Source organism: Pinus tabuliformis, chromosome 5_1 (genome assembly GCF_031772625.1).
Source record: "Pinus tabuliformis cultivar Carrire ecotype Pingquan chromosome 5_1, CPIR1, whole genome shotgun sequence".
Taxonomy (NCBI): Eukaryota; Viridiplantae; Streptophyta; class Pinopsida; order Pinales; family Pinaceae; genus Pinus; species Pinus tabuliformis.
In genome coordinates this window covers 625,939,423-625,960,903 of record NC_142305.1, presented here as the reverse complement: position 1 = coordinate 625,960,903, position 21,481 = coordinate 625,939,423, and the positions used below count along the sequence as shown (strand labels likewise).

The window sequence follows — 21,481 nt, the reverse complement described above, 5'->3', positions numbered from 1 at the left end:
TAAGAGTAGATCTACATGCTGAAGATGTGCAGCCCAAGTGCCACTATAGATGAGGATGTCATCGAAGAAGACAAGGACAAAGTTCCTGAGATATGGTTTGAGAATGTGATTCATAAGGCTCTGAAAAGTAGAGGGGGCATTACAAAGACCAAATGGCATGACCAGGAACTCATAATGGCCTTCATGAGTTCGGAAAGAAGTCTTGGGAATGTCGACTTCCTTCATGCGAATTTGGTGGTAGCCTGAGCGAAGATCCAGCTTAGTGAAGAATTGAGCCCCATTGAGTTCGTCCAGCAAATCGTCAACCATCGGAATGGGAAATTTATCTTTGACTGTCAACTTATTGAGGGCCCTGAAGTCGGGACACATCCGCCACTCCCCATCTTTCTTGAGCACCATGACCACTGGGGATGAATAAGGACTAATGCTGGGACGAATGACACCTACTTCCAAAAGTTCCTTGATGATTTTTTCTATTTCATTCTTTTGGGTGAACGGATATCTGTATGGCCGCACATTTGGGGGTTGGGCCCCTGGAACCAAGGTGATGCTATGATCATGTTCCCCTCGTGAGGGTGGAAGCTCATGAGGCTTGTCAAAGACCGGCAGATGGTTATTTAAAATCTGTTGCATCTCAGGATGAATTGGCAGAGACTTGGTTTCAACGACCTGGATGGCATTAAATTGAGCCACCACTCCATGATTGCCCTTTTTTAACAATTTTTCCATCCGATGCGAGTTGATGAGAGAGGGGGCTCCCGCCTGGAGTCCACGGAGGGTATGTGTGTAGTTGTTCTGCTTAAAACTCATATATAACTCCTGAAAATCCATTGTGATTGGCCCAAGCGTGCGGAGCCATTCAGCGCCGAGGACAATGTCGCAACCCCCCATGTGTATGGCAAACATGTGGGTCTTCAACTAATAATCCCCCATTTGAAGTTTGACATTTTCACAGCGGCCTTCACATTTCATTGTGCCCCCATCTGCAATTTGGACTTGGAAGTTAGAAACTGCTCGTACAAAACAATGCACTGCTTCTGCGATTTTTTGATGGATGAAATTATGGGTACTTCCACTATCAATCAAGACTACTACTGGGCGATGTTTAAGAAAACCCCTGATTTTGAGAGTTTGAAGGGAAGAAATCCCTGCCAACGCATGCATCGAAATAACTGGTTCGTCAAAGACATTCTCGTTTGGGTTGTCTTCTTCTAGCGCCTCATGTTCCTCAAGTGGTGGATCTTCCTCTGTTGAGCTGTAGTCAGTGGCATCTATTTGAAAAAATTTGGGCTCCTTGCATTTATGACCTGGGGAGTATTTTTCATCACAGTAATAACATAGTCCTTGCTTCCTTCTTTCGGCCATTTCCGCAGGTGACACCTTTTGGACCTTAAGTGTTTGAGTCGTGTTGTGAGCCTGTGGGAGACAACCTTTAGCGGGGAATTTGGGCGACTGTATTGGGCTGCTAATGCACGTTCCACGTTACGGGCTACCTTGCAAGCCTCTGTCCAAGTGGGAGGGGGGTGCAGTAAGACTTGAGCTTTGATGGCTTCTTTAAGATCACTGATAAAACATTCCATGTATAACTCATTTGAGAGACCCCAAGTGCGGAAGGCTAAGGCTTCAAAAGCTGTAATATATTCATCCACGGTACCTGTCTGTCGGAGCTTAGTAAGACGACCCAAAAAAGAGTCCTCCTGTTCAAAGCGGTCTCGAAGAGCTTTGGTAAATTGGGTCCAAGTCTTAAAAGGTCCATTGCAACGTTGATGCCATTCCCACCATTGCCACCGTTCATTGTCCAAGTACATGCTCCCCAACATAAGCTTAGTCACATCATCTAAGATATGATTCAGTTTGAAATACTGCTCCATTTGTGCTATCCATGCGGACGGGTGAGAACCGTCAAATTTATGCATATCCAACTTGGGAGGTCGCTGACTGAGTGGTGGGTGGGTGTGCCAAACGTGAGGAGAGTGGCTAGACTCACCCTCATTGTATTCATTGTCATTATACGCCTCCTCGTGGGCTTGCTCCTTGCCCTTCGGGATTAATTTCTGGACCTGGAGAGATAGTCCAGTAAGCTACTTATTGATGGATTGGATGGATTCGTCAAGTTTTTCCAGTCTTTCATTGGCCATTGCTTGAGCTCTAGTTTCTACCATACACCAACCTGATGAAAAATTGGGACCGCCTAAAAATTTTCACTAATAATTGAATGGTACCACCGTGCTCAGCTTGTCGTCCTGATTCTGATGGGCTAGATCACCAATAAGCGCCCGAGAAGATCTCAGATTTTTTTTATTTTTTTTTTCCTGAAAACTCCTAACGGAGTTTTACTCCTTCCTGATCAATACTGCAATCGCCAAATCCTCAAAATGTCAATGCGGCCAAAAGTCCTGCGAAAATTATACCTCGGTATAGGAACCCTTCACAACAACTCCGATCTGGTGGATCTGAGAGATCTGAATGGCGGATCGGATAGCTCTGGGCGGCGGAACAGACTGCTGCTGCAGATCGGCTGGCTCTAATAGATCGGAATGACTGATCTACGAACTCGAGACTGCAGGACTGATGTCGGTTGCTTCTGCACCCCTTTGCACCAGCGGATCTGGAATAGATGATGTGTGATCCTCCGATAGAAAAGGGAACTATGGTCTTGAGGAGTGTCAGGTGCTACAGATTGCAATATACATAAGGGTCTGGCAGTAGTACTCAGCCCAATGTTTCAGGGCTCTAACTAAGGAGGATCGACCGTACCCTTAGCCGTACAACCCGACTACCCTATCGTACGGGCGAGTAATCTCTCCGAGTGCTGCTCTCGGTGTACTGTAGCCACAAGACGGCCGACGGTTTATCTATGGCGAGGTTTCAAGGGAGCCTAGGGGCTTCCAATATACCCAGAGGGTACGTGGAAGACAGTCCGTGCGTGGTTCTGTCTAATGCGCTACTACTCGAAGGGGTACCCACAGGGGTTACAAGGGAGTCCAACAGACGTGACCACCTCTTGTATTTCCTGCGTGCATGCCTCCCCAAATCCACAGGTTTATGCGCTCAACGACAGATCCCGTGGTTTAAAGACGCCGTAACACATCTCTAGCCAAAAAAAAAAAATTGCTAAGAATTGGCGATCCCACCGGCCCTAGAAAGTGCTCTGATACCACTTGTTATGCTCTTAACCTGCAAAATGATACCCAATACAGAATATGCGAAGAAAAGATACCCAGAACACATAATAGCAATGATTTTATTATTCAGAGAGTAATGTTCACTTGCCTCTTCGAGGGGGCAACCTCCAATAGAGCAGAGCTCGATTACAAAATAAGACACGATACTCCTCGTAGGGAGTCTCTATCCTTTATATATGACTCATACATGCAATACCACGGGCCAATACCGTGGGTTTTATTAATACCATCTATCTAATACTACGGCCCATTTGCAACTAACTGTGGTCCCGTCATTAATTGCGGGTTAACCACTTACAAATATTAATATGGGCTTTATTGACTCTTGACTATGATGTGATCCCATGACATAAATAAGGGGGTTAGGGTGGGACCCTAACAATTAAACTCCCAAACACTCCCTTAATATGGGCATGCACGTGTCCAGGAGGCTCTGAACACTCCCACAACATGGGTATGCTTGCATCCAAGGAATTTTCTTCCCATTGCATTGCCTATGTCTCTAGGATTTGAGTCACTTTTTCAAGCCCATAGCCCAGGTCACTGCCCAGAATTAAATGGAAACTTCAGAACAAAAAGATAACAACAGAACAATGATACAAATGTAATTGCTTGAACAAGGACTTGACTGGACCCATACTAGCCATGATAGAAATTTCATCAAACATGTCACAAATATGTAATCTATAGGTTTAAACAACAGATCTGAGCATAGGGTTCTCATACTCATATGAGAATCGCTAAGAAGCATTGATGCCTCAACACATTAGTTTTAGTTTCATCTACTAGGCCATAGATACATTTTTCATTCATTTACAAGTAAAAACAAGATGAGAGCCATACATAGCCACTGTCATAATACATGTTCATAACCAACATAATAACAATAGAAATACCAAGGAAACTACAACCGTATAATCCACATATGAACCAGTATAATACTCATGGCATAACAAGGAGAAATAACATCATATTAATGTTACAAAGGCCAGCCAATTGTGGGACTTCCACAAACCACCCTATTGTAGACATGGCTGAGCCAATTCTCTCTTCAGTCAATCAACCCCATGCCATATTCCAAGCATGAATGTGGGATCTCATAAAAACACATCAATCAAAACCATCTAGGGATTCCATAGGCCAAACTACCTCAACCCATCAAAGAGTGATTCCACCTCACGGTCGAACATCACAAGACCATCATCAAATCGGTCTCTACCCAAGCCTTCCAGGGCTCCAGAGCGTTTGTTCGAACCAAGGCTCCTAGGGCTAGTAACTCAACCCATAGTTGTCATCGCACTTCAAAGCATTTGTCCAACCAGGGCTTCCAATACTAGTAACTAAACCCACCAAGGGCTTCTAGAGAGTTTGTCCAACCAAGGCTTACAGGACTAGTAACTCAACCCAAGATGTTATAGGGCCTCCAGAGCGTTTGTCCAACCAAGGCTTCTAGGAACTAGTAACTAAACCCAAGCTAAAGGAAACATGAGAACCAACCAAAAAAAATAAACCCACAAAACCACGGTTATCCAAGAAATGGAGGGGTTAGGAAAATCCACTGTCAATCTAGGAAATCCTCCATGCCAGTGACAAATCATGACCAATAAACCACATGCATATGCCATGCATGCCAAAACTAGTAAGGAAATCATACATGCAACTCGATACCTACAAGAAAAACCCACTGTAGTTGCTGATCCCGATGTCCTCTTGCACTTTTATGCTCTTCCCATTCCTTCTTGCTCGAAATCTCCAAGTATTCCACACTCCTCCAAGAGTGCTCCAAGGAAACTCTAAGTGTCCAAGAGTATGAGAGAGACAGAATAGAAAGAGAGCTCCAAAAGTGAACTGACAAAATTCTGTGAACTAATTCTTAGAATCCTTTTTATTAATGAGGCATCTATTTTCTTCATTTTCCATTATTTTCCTTCATTTTCCTCCTCACATGCAACCTATGACCTTTCACCTCCCTTTTCTCATAATTTCCATTATTTTCGTAAATAAATGTGCCAAAATGTCATTTTGCCTTTCCAAAGCCTTTGCAATTTCCTTTGTCAATTTCCTTAGCCATTAATCAATTACAAGTGATCCCCATCTCTATTTTTTTTCCCAGCATTCAGCTTGGAATAAGTGTTCCATCAACATGATTATTTTTTGCCTTTATTAACTTTTATTACATGGAATTTTCACCATGGTTGTTACAAGTTGTAGTTTAAATTATTTTTTGAATCAGAGACCGGAGAATCCACAGTATGAACATTTTTATACAAACGTTTCAAATCCCAAGTGGGATCCATCATCAGGATTGAAGAATGATGATAAAAGAAGAGCAAATAATGCTGGCCTTAGATCCTTTTCGAGTTTATCTAGAGCAATAGATGGATTTTATTTTTTGGTGTATGTTAAATGGTGTACTTATAGAAAGATATTGATTTATTGAACTTGTTATTATTTTCAGGAGGAATTTGACACTTATGATCCCAAGGCACATTGGTTTTTGAGGCTGCAGTTCCTTAGGAAGAGGTCGAAAATCATAGAAATTGTTGCAGCGCGTGATATTGTATTTGCTTTGGCCCAATCTTGTGTTTGTGCAATGCTTAGCGAGGGTGAGAAGATAAACTATTTAATTTCCAAGTGTCAATTATGTTAAGGTGGTTTCTTGTTAGTGTCTGAATTTCTGTTCTGCATTGACAGAGGCCAATAAGAAAATATGCTACTTGAATATAATCCTGGATGAAGTGATACACAACCTCTTTTATAATAAGAACAATGATTCTCTAATCACAGTGTCAGTATATGCCTCGGATAATTTCAGTTCACTGAAATGCAGAACAACACCCATTGAGTATGTTTTTCCTTGAATTATTCTGATCCAAGTTTGTGAATCATGAACTTCAAGTTTGGTTTGGAATATATGCAATTGTATTTAAGCTTTGTGCAACTTGAATGATAGATGTTTTGGTAATGACACGTATCATGAAAATTTGTAGGTATATCCGGAGGGGTCAACCAGATGCAGGCTTTGCCTTATTCGAGTCTGAGTCATTGAAATGGCCTGGTTTTGTAGAGTTTGATGATGTGAATGGAAAAGTTCTCACCTACTCTGCCCAGGATGGGTAAGCTTGGTATTTATGTGAACAACGTTTCTGGTGGTTTTAGCATCTATAAGGTGTTCGACTTAAAGAACTATACATTGTTGTATTCAATATCAGATGAACATGTTCAAGAGATAAAGATCAGGTAGAGATGATATGATTTACTTTATCTAAGAGATTTTAAAAAAGAGCTCAAGTTCCTTTGAAATGGATATTTCAAGAATTGTCAATCCTAGCAATTATTAGACTTTGTGATTGGACCATTCTTCTTACATTGATTTTTATCTTTTCCTTTTTTGGTTGGCGATTGGAGGACAACCCAGGAATAATGTTACTAATATTCGACAGGGCCAGTGGGCATGTTCCGTTAAATTTTTATCTATAGAGGATGGCATTGTTTTAAAAGCATTTAATCACCTATTGCATCACAATAAGAAGGTTGACTTTATTGAGCAGTTCAATGAGAAACTTCTCGTAAAACAAGAAAATGAGAACCTACAAATACTTGATGTGAGTTGTGTTCTCTCAGTAACCCCATTTTTTTTCTTTTAAAATCTTAGTTAATGATTTCCATGAGGTTTGAAATTTTGTTATCAGTGATGCATAACTCTTGAGTTGATATGAATTTTAAAGTTGGAACATTAATTTTTTCTATGGTTGTATCTTCGCTTAAGCCTTCTATTGTGACTCTCATAAAGGATTCAAATAGAAATCTTGTCGTGAAGCGTTTCTTGCAACTACTTCACAGTGCAGACAACCAGGTTATATAAATGTTATTCTTCATTTTGAGAACTCTTAACATTATTGTCTTTTTAGATATATATATATATATATATATATATATATATATATGTATATATATATCTATATATATATGTATATATATATATATATATATCTATATATATATATATATATACATACATACATACATACATACATACATACATACAGATATATATATATATATATATATATATATATATATATATATATATATATATATATATATATATATATATATATATATATATATATATATATATATATATATATATATATATATATATATTCTCACTCTTCATCATGAGCACTCGTAATTACCATTTCTTTAGATGGCATCTCAGCTTGTCCATAAATGTCCTTTCTTTATACTATTTTTTTCTGCATATATGTTTGCTCCAAATAGTTTTGTTTTCAATCATAACTCTAGACTATTAATTTTTTTATAAATGTTGTAGTTGCATGATGCAATTTTATGAGCCCTAGTATTGCATCAAGGATGTTGCAACTTCCAAGGCTTTCAACTTAAATTATCAACCCGAGGTTCATACAAACTTAGAGGTGGTAGTGCTATATGCACAGTGGGTCAAGTTCTACTCGTAACACCCTTAGTCATTAGATCAAATCAAGGTATACAAAGAGAATTTCTATGAAATCATATCATGATTGCAAGGAAACGAACACGATTCTAACCACAGAAAGGAAAATGTCATTCATTAAATGTAAAGGCTAATTGTAATTGCATGAAATGAATAAACTATTCTAGTTGCATAAATAAACCATGCTACTTCATTTTCACACTACTCAAATCAATATTCTACTTGCATGAATCATTTATCTAATTTCAACTTGCTTGAAAAGGAGGACTTCAATCTTCAACACAACTATGGAATTCAAAAACTAAGTATAATTCTACTTGTTGTGTTGTGTTTGCAGCGAGAAAAGATAGGGTTGGAGTGGTTTTTGAGTCTCCTTAATCATGAAATCAAAGCCCGAGGGCCATTATTCAACTTCAAAATGCAATATTCAAGGTCTAGGGAAAATCTAGTTGGATTTAAGCAGTGTTAGAGGACTGCTACAAGAAGTGCTACAAGAGTGCCCTGTTTTGCTACAAGAGTGGGTCTGAGAGCTTTCCAAGGGAAAGGATAGAGTCTTGAAGGTGGAGGAAGGTGTATGAAGGTGAAGGAAGGATATGGCAATTTTTTTTCCAAGCCTAGTACCCTCCAAAGGCCTATCTTGCACAAAATTTCATGTCCATGGTGTCCCTCATTGGCCCTGAAAGGGTGATCTTTGTGGCGGATTTTAAGAAAAGTATGAGTTGTCCAGGAGGAAGATGGAATGGTATAAGTGGATGTGGATGAATGTGCCCACCCCTACAATTCAACAACAATCCATGCAAACTAATCAGGTACATGCATTAAATTATCAATACTACAATAAAATAAATCAAAGTGGAAAAGATGAGTTGAATTTTGTTAAGATCTACTCTATCCTACAACACATACTACTCTAATTGCCAAACCAATGCTACTAACTTCTAAGTTACAGAAACCAAGCATGGAGAAGAGTTATAATCCAAAACTTAGCAATTTCCAAGAAATAATAAACACATGCTTTTGTCTTGTCATTGTAGATCCTCCAACCACACTTCCCACAAGAGAGGTGGTGATCACACCTGCAACTACAATTTTTGTAATATAATTCCTACTTAAACAAGGAAAGAAATACAATGACTTGAGCGAGAACAAGGAAAGAATACATGTGAGGGACTAAAGCCTTTGAGTTGGGCCCAAACCCAAGGGTTTCAACCCTCCAAAGTTAACTCATATGTAGGCCAACAGTAGGTTTTTCATTGACAGAAAGTAAGAGTCACATACGACACATGAAAGATGAAAATAACAGTATCAAGCACTAGGCTCTTAGTAGGTACTCCTATCTCCAACAAAATCTCGAACCCTAATGAGCCTTTAGGTTTGTTTATTTATACAAAAAGTGGCCGAGGGGAAGTTCCCTTGAAAGGAGTATTGTTTCCCTCCAAAACCTTGAATTGGTGGATTTGGTTCCCTTGGATCTTCACATGCACTTGAGTTCCTCGGCTGCTAGTGGATTCGAGTTGATGGTGAGGAATCTTTGGTCTCAAGCCAAGTTGGAGAGTTAATACAGTGGAAAAGCCTCCTATATTCTCTCTAGATGTCTCCAACAAACCCCTGCATAATAAATATCTCCAAAAATAGTTCTTTTTCCTACATATTAATCACATTAGGCCATGAAATATGACAAGCACCCTTTAGTCTTCCTACTAAGCATATTATGGCTAAAAACAAAAATTAATGTGAGAAAAGGAGAGTTTTAAGGGCTGGAGGATAGCACAATGGGTCTCAAAATATACCTATTGATGGGATCCATCAAAATGGTATGGAATTAAATGCAAGATTATGTAGGCAGGAAGTTGGTAACTCACAAAAATGGGAACACATTTGATTTATACCACCTCTATATATGGCTTATGAAAGTGCCACCATTTTTCAAGGTTCTCAATATTGAAATTTTATGTGACATCTATACTGATAACTTTATGTTCATCTTAAGTACTCTACTTGCAATAATTCTAGAACTACCTCCACTACCTTTGACAAAATATGCATTCACTGAAAAATAATGATTTAGTGATACAACCAACAAATGCAAATGTCGCAAGCCTTAAGACAACTATGGTAAAGAGAAATCCATATTTATGATGCTTTATAGACCACCTTTTGCTAGTAAAGAGACATCCAAATTTATGATGCTTTACATACCACATTCTGTAGCTTAATCAAATCCGTATAGAGGTCAAAGAGGTACTAAGTATTAAAGTGTGTGGCCTTTTGTTACAAGCAACATTTCACTCCATTGTCAAGCACTTAAGCAAGAATGATATTTCCAATACCTTTCCAGCCTCAATTGACCCGAAAATGGAAAACATGTCACAAGCAAATCTCAACGTCAATGCAGAGGATAAAAGTTTCTCCTTTGAACTACCCGAGCTAGACCCAATTGACAATGAAGTGTGTAGCTTATTTGTGCCAATATTCTATTATTTGTTAAAAATATTATCAACCTACACTTAAGCACTGCAAAAAAGTTGCAACCTGCTAACTTATATACATGCATTCAAAAACCACATCTCTCCCAGTGGGATTTCCAAGATAGAGTACCCATAGTATTTATTTCTTCATGTTAAATTTAACATTATTATTAATTGGGTTTCTGAAGTACAAGATGACAGTACATGACAAGGAGCAGAAGGTTCCATGCTACTCCCATCCATAAAATCTATGTAGTAATTATTGAATGAGTATTGTGATAACATTTAATACATTTTATGTTAAAATATGGTATGCTATTAAAATGATGGTCGTTTTTTCTTAGGGATTTACTAAGTAGCTATACTATAGATAAGCCAAACAATAACAACCGTGACAGTTGTCGATGTCACTAAACTTTCGATTGATGATAATTGAGGTTATCTATTTGTAGGCCACTTAATGTTGAGTTAGCTGTTGAATGTGGATGGCTGAAGTATTTGGTATTTTGTTAAGTTGTGAAGTATCAGATTGAGATGTGCATATACTCCAACATAACTCACATTAATAGGCTATTATTATGGAGCACAAGACCACCTCTGTGTAAGATGATATAAAGGCCTAAGGAAGCTTTAGTATTGGAAAAAATAGTCTATTGGCTAAGGATATATGTTGCCTATTCCATGCCTCTTTAGATTCTTGATACCAAAGCAAACCTTGAGCAATAAGAGCACTTCTTTTAAGAGTCTGGTCACAAGGAGCAAGGTATAATTACCATAGAAAACCCTACCAATTTTAAGGAAACCAAAGCTCAAAGGCTCCCAAATGTGACTGATGATTTGCTAAGTGGCTTCTCTTCTGCAAATGACATTCACTGTTAACATGGAAAAAAACTCACAAATGGCCAGATAAGTATCCAAGCAACCCAGTGTCTATAAATAAATTGCATTTGTAACCCTTGACTTCATCGGGAAGTACTCCAAGGTGTCATTTGTTTAATAACATGATATATTTGCATACAAAAATTCATTGGATTATTTCAACCAGTTCCTTCTTGTAAGGCACTTTCCTGCCTGCACTGTTCATCTAGTCATTATTGAACTGAACCTCTATCATCCTACAGGTATTTTGTAAAGACATTTACCCAATGTCTTCAAGTCATTGAAGATTGGGCAACAATGTATGAGACTTGTAAGAAACCCACAAGATTTCAAGAGCATAATAATTGTGGATGAAGTTTAAAAAGGGAATGAGTAGATCAATGAAGTCAACTTTTTGGAATCCCTTAAATTATGGTTGTCCAAACTTATTGTAGTAGTATCCAGTTACCTATTAGTAAATTATTGAGCTTGTATTTTTTAATAAGTATATTTAATACTTTTGTAATAGATTTAGTCTTTGTTTTTCTCTCTCCATTGATTTGAAGAAAACAAATTGTCTAGAATGACTAGTTTTTCACCATCACTTATTGATACATAAAATCTCTTTACCCTGTCTTTCTCCATCTCGACTTAATGGGCCAGCTGGTTATGTGAACAAAAATATCATCTTTTTTAATGTGAACATAACTGATAAAAAATGATCAAGCTTTATTTATTCTGATCTTTCACTTTTTGGAACCTTCTTTTCTTGAAATAAATTCTTTGTTAGAGAACCGTGTTTATTACAAGAATAGCTCCCTTTAAGCAAACAACTTAATCTTTTTCTTCTTTTGAATCAGGATAGAGTTGAAAATCATGAGAATCAAACTCTGGCTTCTTACAATATTCAAACTTCAAAACTTTGATAACTTTGGCAATGCAGTGTCAAGGATTTAAGTTTTTCAAACTAAGGCATAACAATAACAATAGTAGGGGAGGGTTTTTTCTATAGTTATTATTATATTAAGTTTTGGGTTTTCTTATTCTTGTTTTCTATATGTTGATTGGAAAATAATTATTTTTTTAATTTAATCTCGGTTTCAAGTTGAAATTGAAGTTTTGGTTTGAATAACATGTAACAATGCTCCTTAATATCATGATAAATGATAGTTTATTGTCTATGATGGCAGTTCCTTTTTGATGTTGCAGTAGAACATTGCATTGAGATTGCAACACATAAGCATGGGTGTTGTGTCCTTTAATGATGCATTGATATTCCATTGGAGCACATCAACAACGTTTGGTTACGGAAATAGTTGCAAATGCATTTTCCCTCTCTCAAGATGCTTATGGGTACTACAATGATAACTTGAACAAGTTGTAGTTATTAAACACATCTGTCACACATAACATTGTTCTTGGTTTGATCTTTCAAGCTTGGGAGGTTGTGTGGAATCTTGATGTAGTTATGAAGATATATATTAATTTTTGAATTTGTCATAAATGATACTATGTTTGATGGATTGTTTTCCTTGTTAGTCTATGCCCATTTCCAACAGATACCTTGCTGACTTGATCTATTAAGTGAGCATAGTGTTTAATTTTGGTTTTAAAAAATGCTGTAATGATTGCTTAATTGTTGAGAGAACAATTCATTTGCACATTTACTAAAAAATTTTGCAGCAACTATGTGGTGCAATATATCTTGGCTCTAGAAATGCCATGGGTGATTGAATATGTAATAAATCACCTCGAGGGTAAATATTCCATCCTTTCAATGCAAAAATACAATAGTAATGTGATTGAAACTTGCTTCAAAAATTCTGAAGAAGAGGGTTGTGCACGCATAGTTTAGGAGTTGGTTAATGGTTCCTTATTTGGTTAGTTTCTTGAAGGTCCATTTGCCAACTATTTCATCCAGTGTGCTCTAAAGGAGTCAAAGGTTGGTAATCTTCCTCTGTCCTCATATTTTCCTTACCTGGTATGGAATCTACAAAAATAGCGATAAGAAAATGTAGTCATATTATTTACTAATATGTGGGATATTGGTTACTTTTCTCCTATTATGAGATCTACTATTTGCATAGTTACAAAGTATGCTAATACTTTAATATGATTCTTGCATTTGTGTCCCTGGGACTAATATCAATACTTAGTTCACATACATATTGGTCAAACAGTTCATTGATGTGCCCGAAACAACACAAAAAAATGTTGTAATAATAGTTGTTCCTCACCTATTTTTTTTTATGAGTAGTTATCATGGAAGGAATTTTACTATAGGATTTATTGCAAGTGAATTTTTTCTATGGAAACTAAACAAAATTCTATCTAGTAATTATTTTGGAGCAAAAAATGTTAAACTACGCCAAGAAAAACATGGTTATTTTACAACATGGGGTGGAAGAGATGTGTCATGCGGGTGGGTATCGTTAAATTTTGTTGTGTGGTACATACATCTACACTTATATGATGCTCAATTTTCTTACAACATGGGACAGACAAGGTATGTCACATGGGTGGGTAATGTAAAGTTTTACTTCATGATACAGAGATATGTACTTCTACGGATTTGAAACCTAGACTTATGGATATGAACACTCTCTAAACACTTCTCAACTTCAACTTTAGACAATAGATACTCAAAATTTGGATTGTAAACGAAGTGTAGAAACCACACAATGCAAAAAATTAGGAAATATTATAGTCCTAAAATATACTTAAAATATGGACTATAAACTCAAAAGTGCAAACACTACATAAAGTGGAAAATTAGAACAACAAACAATATAATACCTAATATATATCACACATTGTTCTAAAGATTTTGGCCAACAAAAAGAATGTGTAGGACGTGAATCACGCGTATCTCTATTAATTGAAAGAAGAAAAACAAAGAAACCTCTCAAAATTTAGTTTGTTTCACTGGCCCAGTGGTGTGTCCTACCTTTCCTTTATATACCGGGAGAGATTACGGTTACAGTAATTATGAACCATCATCATGTTTCACCTAGGTTAGAATAGGTAAACTCTAACCCTAATCCCCTAGGAGAGTTTTCCTTTCCTTCATGGATGTATTGGCCCATAATAGAGTGACCTCAAGGACATAAGTCAACACATGCATCAATGTCCTTGAAATCTATGCCCTACTTAAAGCTGGAAACTTTCTTATGCACAATTTGTGGTCTAAAATGGTAGCTTCAACTAAACTATTTGAACAACACTTTCCAGGTTAAGGAAAAGAATGTGCCTCCCAAAGACATTACTTTCTCAAAATGACGATCTAACCTAGAAATGGTGCATGTCGTTGAAGGAAGTGTATCTAGGTTCAGTCTTCATAAATGTAATTTTGATCTTTGTACTTGTAAAAGAAAAGAAATATTATTTTTGTAAATTGTAAAAATGAGTTTCTTGCTCATTGCATAGGTCTAACATGTGTTGAAGTGCTATAGGACAGTCAAAGAGTTAAAGAAAATGTTGAAGAACCCTTCTTGGGCATATATCAAATGTATTTGAGTCGCAAACATTGTCAAATAGCCCTGCAACGACAAGCACAATTCTCTTTGTCATGTCGGCCTGCAAATCGAATTAAAAGAAGGCACATCGGTTGATATTAGGAGATACATTGGTTCACTCGGCCAAGTCGGCTTATTATGGAGGAAAAACTACTATAAATACCCAGCTAGGGTCTGCACAAAAAGAAGGTACAGGAACTCACATTTCTATGAAATATTCGAATGGGTATAGGGTCTGAGATCCACATTACAGGAAGGCAAAATAATCTCAGATAAACTCTGAAATTTTCGATGGTGATTACAATGAGTAATCACAGTCTCAAGACCTCGCAAATATCTTAGATCTATGCACTTTCGAATGGGTACCACAGAGGTACAGTCTCAGCATAATTGTGACAAGGAAGATATCGGTGCAAGGAGAACACAATCACAATTTCGATGAAGATCTCAGTGCATAAAGAAAACACATTCATGATCTTGGTGATCTCACAACAGCACACACAGTGTTAGAATACATATAGATGCAGTCATGATCTCAGCATATGTGTAGATCTCATAGTGTCACACTCTGTCTTGACATACCTCAAGGTACAATCATGATCTCGGTGAAGGTACAACTATTGTGAGACAGTCATGATCTCGGTGAAGGTACAACTATTGTGAGACAGTCATGATCTCGGTAGATCTAGGTGAAACTCTCATTCATATATATACATATCTCAATATGGAGATCTTGGTGAAGGTGAAACAATGGTGTTGCAACAATAATAAAGATCTTGGTGGTGTAGTAGTGATGACCTCAGTGGTGCAGCAATGATGATGATCTCAACAGTGACAAAGAAGAGGATTGGTGTCTTGGTCTTGGAGTGGCCTAATAGGTCAAGAGTCATGGTCATGGTATTCGTCAATTGGAATCTCTATAAGAATAATTTCATGCAGGTTTTACTCTCAAATAGTGAGAGGTTTTGGCCCTGGAAGAAAGCCAACATCATGTGTTCTTGTCTCTTTTGTTTTTGGTAACTATTTGATGAACTAAGCAGACACACTCTAATAATAAGGAAATATTGTACTAATAAGAAAAGTTAAAAGAACCTAAAAAATAGTTATCATTGCGATAAGAATCTCGTTAACTTCATTTTCCCTAGATTATTCAACATGGAATCAGAGCTAAGGTGCTGAAATCAAAGGAAGGGCAGCAAATAGGCATTCAAGGATCAAGCTTCAAGAAGGATATCAAGGAAAGGGATCAATATCTAAAAAAATCAGTCCATAACAACAAGAGCTTTTGTCTCCATAGTCATCATCAAAAGGCCATCAAGACCCTCATCAAGTTGTATACAAAGCAAGGTAGCTCAAAGGACCTCAAAAACAAAGACCACATCATCTTGGAACATGTTGAAACCCTAGAAGAAGTCTGATCTACACTACAAAAGAAGGCAAATCATATTGAAGGAAAGAAAGCATTGTCATCTTCAAGGTTATAAAAACAAGCAAGGATCATCTCCTTTCCCTAGAAGAAGATCATCCAAGAAGAAGCCCTAATACATCTTCTTCAACCATCATCAAAGTGATCAAGTGGAAGAGTTCATCTTCACTTGTCAAGTAAGTATCTTTTCATTCTATAATCAAGTTTGGTTAAATAACTTTATGTTTGCAAGGAGATTTGTAAATTGGCTGGGCCATCAAGATTCCTTGCATAAGAAAGGAGGATAGATACAGTCCATGAAAGAGAATTCATATGAAATCAGTCCTAGGTCCTCTCATCCTTATGTAGCAGGAGAGGTGAAATAAAAGAGAGATATGAAATGATAGAAGATATACTCTTTGAAATGTAGTGAAGAAGGTCATGTCACTTAGACCTGATTGAAGGTATCAAAGAATAAAGGAATATCTTCATAATATCCCAATTGAGAGATGAAAATAATCGCCATTGTTCTAACTGATAGGCAAGGTAACAAATGTCCATGAACAAAAAGGTTACCTCATTCAAAAAAAATTGGTCTCTATGGTAGATAGAGAAAGACAAGTTTATGGCAAAAGTATTGAAGGTTAAAGGACTCAAACATGTGCACAAAGGAAAGGGAAGTTTTGTCCTCAAACAAGACAGAATAATATAGCTAAGATTTGATGCTATGGAAGGGCTATAGAAAGAATCTCATATCAATGGAAAGATGGGGGAAGCTGAACAAAAGGGCCAAGGAAAGCGAGAATAATAGATCTATACTATGATCAAGATGGTATCCCTCACAAAAGGGTCCTATCATAAGCTCCTAAATCTTGTGTTATAGATATGGCCATGATAATAAGATGCATCGTGGAAGCATTAGAAACTACAGCTCGTGACATCACCATGGGAATCATGAAGGAAAAAATCCATGGCAATCAAACATGAAGGATATAACTCTTGGGAAACTCATTGGACATTGCAGGAAAGGAAGAAGTCATCCAGGACAAGGATCATCATACATCAAGTAAAAAAGGAAACATTTGAAAGATGGGGATATACAAGAGCCTCAAGATCCTATGAAGGAATCCTCATCAGAGGGTTCACTAATCTAGAGAGGAAGCAAGTGTTTCATCAGGAACTCCAACTTATGGAATTCATGGGATGATGGTGTGATGACATGATGCAGATCAAGATCTTTTCAATCAAGGAAGCTGTTGGAAGAAGCCTAGATGACCTAAAGATAAAATGAGGTATGTATGATTGTGTTTAATATTATAATGTCATGTCGTATGGTTGCAGGTAACAAGGATCATTACTTCTACCTTGAGAAGCATTATCAAGAGAAAAATAATCTCCTCCTCTGAAAGGATGATGGAAGGCATAAGTTACATTAGATGAAATCAACATAATATGTCCTCACATGAAGTATGAGGTGGTTGACTACAATTAAGAAACTTTGATTGAAAGATATTGAGAATGGAATGTGTGAGGAAGGAAGAGATTGATATGAAACCCTGATGAAGGCAATCAACATTGAAAAGACCAAGAAGACTTGACTAGGAAATCTCCCGAAAATATATGAAGACTTTGATGATGAAGACCCTTGACAATGGAAATCTTTGGGAGATGTGTCAACATGTATGCAGGATGTTGATACATACAGGAAGATGTCATGACGAATATCCATCTCGGAAGGTATGATTTGATTTAATATTATGTTTTGATTTCTTGAATAATATTTGGATGAGTTCATGCAGGGCTACTCGAACAATAGTTGTAAGTACAAGTACAACTAGCATTGATGTGGTGGATGGAAGAATCATGATGAGAAAGAAGTAGTCATATGAAGAAGGTTCCAAATATGTATCAAGAAGGCCACTTTCCATGAATGAAAGGAATGACATGACAACCCAAGAAGGAAAGTGATCGATGGTTGATGCCCTACAAGGAAGAAGCTCAACTAAATTTCATGACATCAAGGAAAGAAGTTGATCAAGCAACTGAAGGACCCACAAAGAAGAAGTTGTTGATGAAAAAGGAGAGTCTCTTGTTAAGATGGAGCTCTGATAGGTTCATGATCAAGAGGGAGCTTGGATTGGGTCACCCCTAATTAAAAAGGAGTGACAATTGTGTTTTTCTTTTTCATGTGTCATGCATTAGACTAGGACTAACAACCATAAATCTTAATGAAGGCCATGAAGAGAAATGTAGACACATGATGGATGTATCTTCCCTAGTTGAGAGGGAGAGATAGACACAACATTCTTGTCTTCATTTGGGAAGAAAGAATGGAGGATTGGGTAATCATCTGGAATCTAATGCTCTTTGAGGATGTGTAGGGCGTCCAAGATAAGAGTAGGCAAGAGGATCAATATTATTTGAGGGATGGGAACCCAAGATAAGAATAGTCCTAGAAGGTCATACTCAGTGAACACCCAGGTGGGTATATACCTTGAGAGACAATGATGAAGGTGTCTATAATCGTTGGTCTCGCCAACATTGTAGCTCATGGTCTCATGGAGAGATGGATTTGTTAGTCATGGCCTTGTAATGTGACAATGTTGGTTGATATGATGCTATACAAATGGGATTACCAATCTGATTCTTCCTATGAGAAATTCTTCAGATTGAGAATGACCAATATCATTATGAATACCTCAATTAAGAGGGAGTGTTGAAGGAAGTGTAACTAGGTTCGGTCTTCATAAATGTATTTTTTATCTTTATACTTGTAAAAGAAAAGAAATATTGTTTTTGTAAATTGTAAAAATGAGTTTCTTGCTCATTTCATAGGTCTATCACGTGTTGAAGTGCTATAGGAAAGTCAAAGAGTCAAATAAAATGTTGAAGAACCCTTCTTGGGCATATATCAAATGTATTTGTCACAAACACTGTCAAATAGCCCTCCAACGACAAGCACAATCCTCTTTGTCATGTCAGCCTGCAAATCGAATTAAAAGAAGACATGTCAGTTGATATTAGGAGAAACATTGGTTCACTCGGTCAAGTCGGTTTATTATGGAGGACAAACTACTATAAATACCCAGCTAGGGTCTGTGCAAAAGGAAGGTACATGAACTTGCATTTCTCTGAAATATTCGAATGGGTATAAGGCTTGAGATTCACATTACAGGAAGGCAAAACAATCTCTGATAATCTCTGCAATTTTTGGTGGTGATTACAGTGAGTAATCATAGTCTCAAGGCCTCGCAAATATTTGAGATCTATGAGATCTATGCTCTTTCGAATGGGTACCACAGAGGTATGGTCTCGACATAATTGTGACAAAGAAGATCTTGGTGCAAGGAGAACACAGTCACAGTCTCGGTGAAGATCTTAGTGCATAAAGAAAACACATTCATGATCTCTGTGATCTCACAACAACACACACAGTCTTGGCATACATATAGATGCAGTCATGGTCTCAGTATGTGTACATCTCACTGTGTCACACTCTGTCTTGAGATACCTCAAGGTACAATCATGATCTTAATCTTGATGAAAACACAGGCATGATGTCGATGAAGGTACAACTATGGTGAGACAGCCATGATATCGGTAGATCTAGGTACAACTATCATTCATATACATACATATCTCAATATGGATATCTCGTTGATGAAGACCTCGGTGAAGGTGCAACAATGGTGTTGCAGTAGTAATAAAGATCTTGGTGGTGCAATAGTGATGACCCCAGTGGTGCAGCCATGATTATGATCTCAGCAGTGACAAAGAAGAGGATTGGTGCCTTAGTCTTCGAGTGGCCAAATAGGTCAAGAGTCATGGTCTTGGTATTCGTCAATTGGAATCTCTATAAGAAGAATTTCGTGCGGGTTTTCCTCTCAAAGAGTGAGAGGTGTTGGCCTGAAAAAAAGCCAACAATGTGTGTTCTTGTCTCTTTTGTTTTTCGTAACCATTTGATGAACTAAGCAGAGACACTCTAATAATAAGGAAATATTGTACTAATAAGAAAATTTAAAAGAACCTCAAATATTTATCATTGTGAGAAAAATCTCATTAAATTCATTTGCCATAGCTTCTTCAACTAATGCATGTGTCTCAATCATTAAATGTTGTTGTGCCTCCTAAGGGCTTCTCTTCTTGTTATGCTTTGTCCACCCTTCCATCTCTACGACACACATATTGAGAGATGAATGATTATGCTATATGTGCCCTTGAGAGAGAATACTTATTGAGCAACAAGAAATGCTAATAACTAAAATAAAAATAAAAAACCTTAACTTCTTATGTTTGATGCTAAAAAATTGACAAAAGAAGAAAGAATAGACTCTTTACAATGCTAAAAAATCTAGCTTATATCAAACTTAAACTTGGTTGTTTTAACTAGTGAGGTTTGCACTGGGCTTTAGATCCATGTTTGTGATGGACCTATGCTAGTGATATTCTTTCCTGAGAATTGAGTCTAAGAAAATGTCTGGCATCAAAGAAAAGAGTTTGGAGACACAACTTGAGGTATTTTTCGTGAGGAAAGAGAACAAACAACTTATGTTGTTAACAAATATTGTACTTAAATGCTTTTGATCATTTTTTTAATTTCAAAAAGTTCTTTTGCTATCATAATTACAAGAATATATTTCTTATTTTTATTGAACCTTCAAATCATGTTGGCATTATTGAATTTGTCATTTCTTTTATCCATACTATTTCGCAAACCTGGTAACTATGCATTTTGTTTGTTGATATTCTTGAGAATATGAATATTATATGATATATAAAATTCTCCAATAACTAAATGGAAGATTTAAATAATTGTGTGTGTGTTTTTTTTCTTTATAGGGTTCTCTTCATTCTACATTGGTTGATGCAATTCGACTGCATTTGCCAACTTTGCTTACTAGTACCTTTGGTAAGCAAATTCTTTCACATAACGATTTGAAAACATAACCTATATACATTTCATTTTGGAGACTCATGGTTTTATCGAATACAACTCCGACACCCAACATTCTCATCAGTGTGCCACATTTTGTAGATTGTATATTATGTTTTTTTTTATTACCATTTGATTGGCATATAAAATCAAGTATTGAATGTGTAACCTTGTAATAAGATATTGTGGCTAGCATGAGAACTATATTGTTGTTTAGATTGGAGGGTGATAGTTATACAACTGAATCAAATTTGTAATTGCTTGATTAGGTGGATACCAATTTTCACTTCCAAATGTTTCTTAACTCAAAACATTCAAGAAAAGACATTAATACTGGAAATGTTAATGCTTTTGTTGGCATGTGGCTTCCTGGCAGAGCCACGTGATGGAAATGTGCGAAAATCAAAGGCAGTGACATTTCCACCATGTGGCTCTTGTTATAATTGTGCAAGTGCTCTGTAAAAAACGTAAGTGTGGTTGCAATCTTGAGAGAAAATGTGATGAATGATAATCACATATAAGATGATGCTTTGAAATTTTGGACTATGGAAAAATGAACATCGAGTTACGTTGTTGTGACAATAAAAGAATGGGACTTTCTAAAGTCAATATCACGGTGATTTAAGAAAACATTTGTTAA

The 21,481-nt window shown here is 37.0% G+C and overlaps 1 pseudogene across 1 annotated transcript in view; it reads left to right on the top strand.

Moving 5' to 3' along the window:
* The window catches only part of LOC149166496 (uncharacterized), a 43,831-nt pseudogene extending 36,781 nt beyond the window's left edge, over positions 1 to 7,050 (top strand). The window contains exons 2-7 of the transcript XR_016260139.1: positions 5,644 to 5,791; positions 5,880 to 6,030; positions 6,176 to 6,301; positions 6,345 to 6,425; positions 6,599 to 6,790; positions 6,955 to 7,050. The product of XR_016260139.1 is annotated as an uncharacterized LOC149166496 (transcript). The remainder of the gene's footprint in view (positions 1 to 5,643; positions 5,792 to 5,879; positions 6,031 to 6,175; positions 6,302 to 6,344; positions 6,426 to 6,598; positions 6,791 to 6,954) is intronic.
* The last annotated feature ends 14,431 nt before the right edge of the window (positions 7,051 to 21,481 follow it).